Below are 7166 nucleotides of genomic sequence, written 5' to 3' on the forward strand. Positions count from 1 at the left end.
GGGGGAAAGAGAGTGAGAGAGGGGAGAGAAGGGGAGAGGGGCAGGAGAGAGGCAGGAGGAGGGGTAGGGTGAGTGGAGGGGGAGAGAGACAGACAGAGAGGGAGGGACAGAGAGAGTGGCGAAGAGATAGACTGTGAGAGAGCATAGCAAGAGAGAGAAAGTAAAAGGGGAGAAAAAGGGGGGGCAACAAGAGAGAGAGGGGAGGCAGAGAGCAAGAGAGGGTAGAAGGGGAGGGAGATGGGGAGACTGAATGTGGAGGGGAGAAAGTAAGAGGTATAGACAGGGTGGATAACCAGTACCTGTTTCCCAGGGCACGAATAGCAAACACCAGAGGGCATATGTACAAAGTTAAGGGAGGGAAGTTTAGGGGACACATTGGGGGTAAGATTTTTTTACACAGAGGATTGTGGGTGCCTGGAATGACTTGCCAGGGATGGTGGTGGAGAGTAAAATATTAGGGGTATTTAAGAGCCTCTTGGACAGGCACATGGATGAAAGAAAAATAGAGGGCTACGGGGGAAAAGTTTAAAGGGAACATTAGTGGTGGTGGGGGGGCTTCTTCACACAGAGAGTGGTGGGAGTGTGGAACAAGCTGCCAGCTGAAGTGATAAATGCGCGCTCACTTTTAACATTTAAGAAAAACTTGGACAGGTACATGGATGAGAGGTGTACGGAGGGATACGGTCCAGGTGCAGGTCAGTGGGACTAGGCAAAACAATGGTTCGGCACAGCCAAGAAGGGCCGAAAGGCCTGTTTCTGTGCTGTAATGTTCTATGGGTAGTATGTTTTTTTTAAAAAGGAATATATGGGTCAGCACAACATCGAGGGCCGAAGGGCCTGTACCGTGCTGTGGTGTTCTAGTGTCTAGTGTCAGAGGGGGAGAGGGGCAGAAGGTGAGAGAGAAAGTGGGGGAGGGAGGGTCTAACAGAATGTAGAGGGGAGAGGGAGTGAGTGGTAAAATGTGGATAGAAGAGGAGAGAGTGACAGAAATGTGGAGGATAGAGAGGGCGAGAGAGAGAATGTAGACGATGACGAGAGAGAGAGAGAATGTGGAGGATAAAGAGACAGGGCGAGAGAGACAGAATATGAAAGGTAAAGAGGAAGAGAGAGAGAGAGACAGTCTCGTCCCTAAACATCTCAATGTTCACTCTTTTCCCTAGATGCTGCTGGGCCTGCTGAGTTCCTCCAGCATTTTGTGTGTGTGTGTGTGTCTGTTGCTTTGGATTTCCAGCACCTGCAGACTTCCTCTTGTTTGTGAGAGGACATGGAGCAGTAAGAGAATGGAGGTAGAGAGAGGGCGAGAGAGCGGATGAGGTGCAGTGGCGGTACGGAGGGTGTGGAGGGGGATTGGAGGGAAGGGAGGGGTCGAAGGAGGAGGGTGCTGGAAGTAAGACAGTGAGTCAGAGACAGACGAGAGAGGGAGAAGGGGGGGAAGGTGGAGATGACAGAGATAGCATAAGTCAGGTTGGTAGAGAATGCGGATAAGGATTCCACTGAAACTCAGGCACCAGGAGACAGGTTCAGACAGAAACGAGACACAGACAGAAACAGGCTCAGCTTACTGATTTATTGACAAAGTGAAGACAAGTCCCAGCAATCTTCCCGACACACGAGGCGCGGTAACCGATCTGGTTGCAGGAGGCTTGGGGGAAAGTCCCCTTTCCAGGGCCAGTTTGTGGGTGGGGAATTCCCGCACTCCTACCCCCCCGAGCTCAGGGATCCTGCCGCTCCCGACACGGGCGCTTTGGGAGGAGGCAGGAGACCCTGAGATAGAGGAGCAGAATTAGGCCATTTGGCCCGTCGAAAAGCGGAGCGGGATTCTACCTGGTCGGCCTTGCTTCCTCTGGCAAACTGGGATCGTGGTGCACCCACCCTGTAGCTTTGGCTCAAAGATTGGCACCATGCCCAGAGGAGTGCCCCTTGGAATCTGGCCTGAGTGAGGTGGTCTCACGGGGAACGGGAGGGGCGGATCTCAATGAGAGATAACACAACGGCCCACAATGTTGTGCTGACCCCCTTAACCTACAGTAAAGGCAACCGTTAGTCTTGCGAGACCATGGATCTGCGCCTGGAAAGTCTTCACTCTCCAGGGCGCAGGCCTGGGCAAGGTTCTATGGAAGACCGGCAGCTGCCTATGCTGCAAGTCTCCCCTCTCCAGGACACCGATGTTGTCCAACGGAAGGGCATTAGGACCCATACAGCTTGGCACCGGTGTTGTCGCAGAGCAATGTGTGGTTAAGTGCCTTGCTCAAGGACACAACATGTTCCCTCACTGGGGCTGGAACTCACGACCTTCAGATTGTTAGTCCAATGCCTTAACCGCTTGGCCACGTGCCCACACTAACCTACAGTACTGTGCAAGAACCTTAGGTAGACACACAGTACCGTACTTGTCAATGCGGAGCGGAGAGCGAGTTTGTAAATCTGGCGGGGAGCAAAGGATGTTAGGGTTGGTGAGGGTGGAGGGAGAAGGGGGGGAGTGTGGGACAGGTGGCAGAGGAGGAGTGTCAGGGCGGGGTGGAGGGTGGTGTGGGGTGCAGACACACCCGGCCCTGAGACACCAGGCAGGGTCATTTGATTCCAAACAATTCATTTATTGATCATCACAGGATTTCTCTCTGGTGCTTCCCTCTCCCTTCCCCTCTTCCCAACCATGATTCCCCTCTTCCTGTCCCCTTCCCACCCTCGGTCCACAATGGAGACCCATATCAGAATCAGGTTTATCATCACCCACATATGTCACGAAATTTGTTTTTTTTTTTGCCTAAGACTTTTACACAGTAATAGAAGTTCTCTAAGATCAATCTAACCCTTCTCTCCCACATAGCCCACCATTGCTCTTTTATCCAGGTGCCTTTCTAAGAGTCTCTTAAATGTGGATTCATCTGTAATATCATCTCAGTTTTCCTTCCTACGCAGATGTTGCCTTACCCACTGGGTATTTCTAGTGTCTCCTTTCAGTTTCAGCACCAGAGCTGGTAGAGGAGGTGGGGACAATTTCAATGTTTTAGAGCGGAGATTTCTCGACCTGGGGGCCCACAAACCCCTCAGTTAATGGTAGGTGTCCATCACACAAAAAAGTTTGGGAGCCCCTGTTTTTGAAGCATTCTCACAACACGCTGGAGGAACTCAGCAGGTCGGGCAGCATCCGTGGAAAAGAGATGGTATGTGAGGTGTTGCTCCTCCTCACATACTGTCTAGGTAGTCTCCAGCCCCTTGGTATGAACATAGAATTCTCCAACTTCCGGTAATTCCCTCCCCCTCCCTTCCCCTATCCCTATTTCACTCTGCCCCCTCCCCCAGCTGCCTATCACCTCCCTCATGGTTCCACCTCCTTCTACTACCCTTTGTGTTTTCCCCTATTCCTTCTTCACCTTTCCTGCCTATCCCCTCCCTGCTTCCCCTCCCCCACCCCTTTATCTTTCCCCTTTCTGGTTTTTCACCTGGAACCTACCAGCCTTCTCCTCCCCACCCTCCCCCCACTCTTCCTTATAGGGCCTCTGCCCCTTCCCTCTTCAGTCCTGACGAACGGTTCCGGACTGATCGTTTCCACGGATGCTGCCCGACCTGCTGAGTTCCTCCAGCGTGTTGTGAGTGTTGCTTTGACCCCAGCACCTGCAGATTATTTTGTGTTTTTGAAGCATTCTGACAGACAGATAACACATTTAAAGCAGAGGTTGATAGGTTCTCGATTAAAGGTGTCAAATGTCATGGAGAGAAGGAAGAAGAAGGGGGGGGGTTGATAAATAAATCAGCTGTGGCAAGGCAGAGATACATCTCTACCAAAGAAGGTTTGAGGAGCTCCTTCCCTCCGCTAGCCCGCAGGTCACCCTTGGGCAAGATGTAGCAGCTGCTTAACCCCCCCCCCCCCGATCAGGGGCACGTGAAACCATGAGAGCAGGCGGTGGATGGTCGTACGAGCAGCCGGTGCAGATCACAAGTCCCGGTTATGTGACCACTGCCACCAGGCTAGACAATCTCTGAAGGGTATTGATAATGGCTGGGGGCGGGGGGGGGGTCACCTGTCTTGTAAAGACACTGCCCAGAAGAATTCAATGGCAGAGCACTTCGGTAGAAGAAATTGGCCAAGAACAGTCACAGTCCCTCCTCCTCTCTCTCTGTGATGCTGAAGACTTCCCCGGCTGGTTATATTTGTAATTAATTTAGATCACTTTGTAGAGATCTGTTCTCACTTTGACATGAAAGAGAGTTTTTTTCTTTTGATTAGTGTCAAAAAAAGCCGAATTAAATCCACTGAGTTTCAATGTAAAATAATAAAACATGAAAACTTCCAAAAGTGATGAATACTTCTGTATACAAGGGCCAAGCACTCGGAGGACACACTGCCATCAACAGCACACTGACAATGTCTCCTCACGTGGTGACAAACCGTTGGCAAGATGGGAGAACCAGTGCACCCAACCATCAACCACCCGCGCGACACACCTTCCGAATTATTTCCATCACCTTGGTCTCCGTGAGCGAGAGTTGGTCGATGTTCTGCTCACCTTGCAGGGTGCGAGGGGTGAACTGTGGCAGGTCTCTGCTCAAGGGTGGCTGCTTTCCCCAACCCCCTGCACCCCCCTCCCGTCCTCCTGCGAGTTACAGCACCGAAACAGGCCCCCCAATCCTCCACATCTATGCCGACCCTTTTTCTGCCCTCATCCCACCTGTCCGCATTCGGCCTTCCCAACTCCTCGCCCATTCCAGGGCCCACCTGAGAGGAAAGCTAAAGAGCGGCTCGATTTGTCAACTCGTCCGCCGAAATTTGCGGTGAATTGCGTTGTTGGCGCCGAATCAAATCGGCGAGGGTTGCGACGGGCGGCCCGCAAAGTGCCGCCACGCTTCCGGCGCCGTGGCAAGCCCACTACTCACCGGTGCTAACTGCTACGTCTTTGGAGTGTGGGAGGAAGCCAGTGCCGGCGGAGGGAACCCACGCGGTCGGAAGGGGCGGGGAGGGAGAGAGCAGACAAACTCCTGAAAGTCGGCAGCGGGAAACGAACACCGATCGGTGATGGCCGCCTCCGTGCCTCTTAAACACACCTCCTGATTCCATCACCTTCTCTGGCAGTGTGTTCCTGTTATCGAAGGCTTTGTGTGGGTGAAAAAAAAACACACACACACAAACCCTTCCAATCAGAAACTCCCTCCTCTCACCTTCAACCTGCTCAGTCTTGCTCCTTCCACGGGGAATAGATTCTGACTACTTGCTGAAAAGACCCGACGCAGACTGGGAGACTGTTTCGCTGAACACCTACGCTCTGTCCGCCAGAGAAAGCAGGATCTCCCAGTGGCCACACATTTTCATTGCACGTCCCATTCCCATTCTGACATGTCTATCCACGGCCTCCTCTACTGTCAAGATGAAGCCACACTCAGGTTGGAGGAACAACGCCTTATATTCCGTCTGGGTAGCCTCCAACCTGATGGCATGAACATTGACTTCTCTAACTTCCGCTAATGCCCCACCTCCCCCTCGTACCCCATCCGTTATTTATTTATATACACACATTCTTTCTCTCTCTCTCTCTCCTTTTTCTCCCTCTGTCCCTCTCACTATACCCCTTGCCCATCCTCTGGGGTTTTCCCCCCCCTCCCCCTTTTCTGTCTCCCTGGGCCTCCTGTCCCATGATCCTCTCATATCCCTTTTGCCAATCATCTGTCCAGCTCTTGGCTCCATCCCTTCCCCTCCTGTCTTCTCCTATCATTTTGGATCTCCCCCTCCCTCTCTCAAATCTCTTACTAACTCTTCTTTCAGTTAGTCCTGACGAAGGGTCTCGGCCCAAAACGCTGACTGTACCTCTTCCTAGAGACGCTGCCTGGCCTGCTGCGTTCACCAGCAACTTTGATGTGCATTGTCTGACTACTTGCCCTCTCTATGCCTCTCGTGATCTCAGCCTCCTCACTCCAGGGACAACAAGCCCAAGCCCATTCATTCCCCCTCCCAGAGGTGAATCTCCTCCGCACTCTCTTCGGCTCCATCGCACCCTTCCCGCTGTGGGGCAAGCAGAACCACAAACAGTTCCCCAAGAGCGGGTGTGACCTGTGTTTTGTAAAGTTGCGACATTACGCCCCAATTTTTATACTTTGCTGACCTTTGCCATGGTCCCAATGGGGTGTGGAGCTGGTTTGAGAAGAGGCAGATGGACTTCAATCTGGAAATGCACCTTGGAAGGTAGAGTACAGGGTTAATGGCAGAACCCTTAGCAGTGTGGAGGAACTGAGGGATCTTGGGGTCCATGCCCATCGATCCCTCAAAGCTGCCTTGCTAGTTGATAGTGTGGCTAAGAAGGCGTTTGGTGTGTTGGCCTTCGTTAGTCGGGGGGACTGAGTTCAAGGGCCGTGAGGTAATGTTGCTGCTGTACAAAACCCTGATTAGACCTCACTTGGAGTATTGTCTATTCACAAAAGAAAATGGTGAGTGCGTGGAATGGGCTGCCAACGACGGTGGTGGAGGTGGATACAATAGGGTCTTTTAAGAGACTCCTGGATAGGTACATGGAGCTATGGGTAACCCTATGTAATTTCTAAAGTAAATACATGTTCGGCACAGCCTCGTGGGCCCAAGGGCCTGTACTGTGCTGTAGATTTTCTATGTAAAAATCTGTAATGCTGGAAATCCAAGCAACACACACAAAATGCTGGAGGAACCCAGCAGGCCAGGCAGTACTGTGTTCAGTTCTGGTCGCCTCATTATAGGAAGGATGTGGAAGGTGCAGAGGAGATTCACCAGGCTGCTGCCTGGGTTAGGGAGCCTGTCTTATGAGGACGGTTGAAAATGTTAGGGCTTTTCTCTTTAGAGTGGAGGAGGATGAGAGGTGACGTGTATCAATAGACAAAGTGACCTTTCTCCCGGGATGGTGATGGCCAATACGAGAGGGAATAATGTCAGAGATAGTTTTCTTATTTAAACACAGAGAACAGTAAACTAGCTCAAGGGTGATGCTAAAGGCAGATTCACTAGGGGCATTTAAAAATGTTTCTGATAGGCATGTAGATGAAAGAAAAATGGAGGGAAGGTTTAGATCGATCTTGGAGGATATCGAGAGGTCAGCACAACACTGTGGGCCGAAGGGCCTGTACTGTTCTATTTAACAGACTCAATATCCTAAAATGCAGAAGAAAAAATTTGTTTAAATATAACAAATACTCTGATTTCTCAAAAA

The sequence above is a fragment of the Mobula birostris genome, unplaced genomic scaffold (assembly GCF_030028105.1).
Source record: "Mobula birostris isolate sMobBir1 unplaced genomic scaffold, sMobBir1.hap1 scaffold_3605, whole genome shotgun sequence".
NCBI lineage: Eukaryota > Metazoa > Chordata > Chondrichthyes > Myliobatiformes > Myliobatidae > Mobula > Mobula birostris.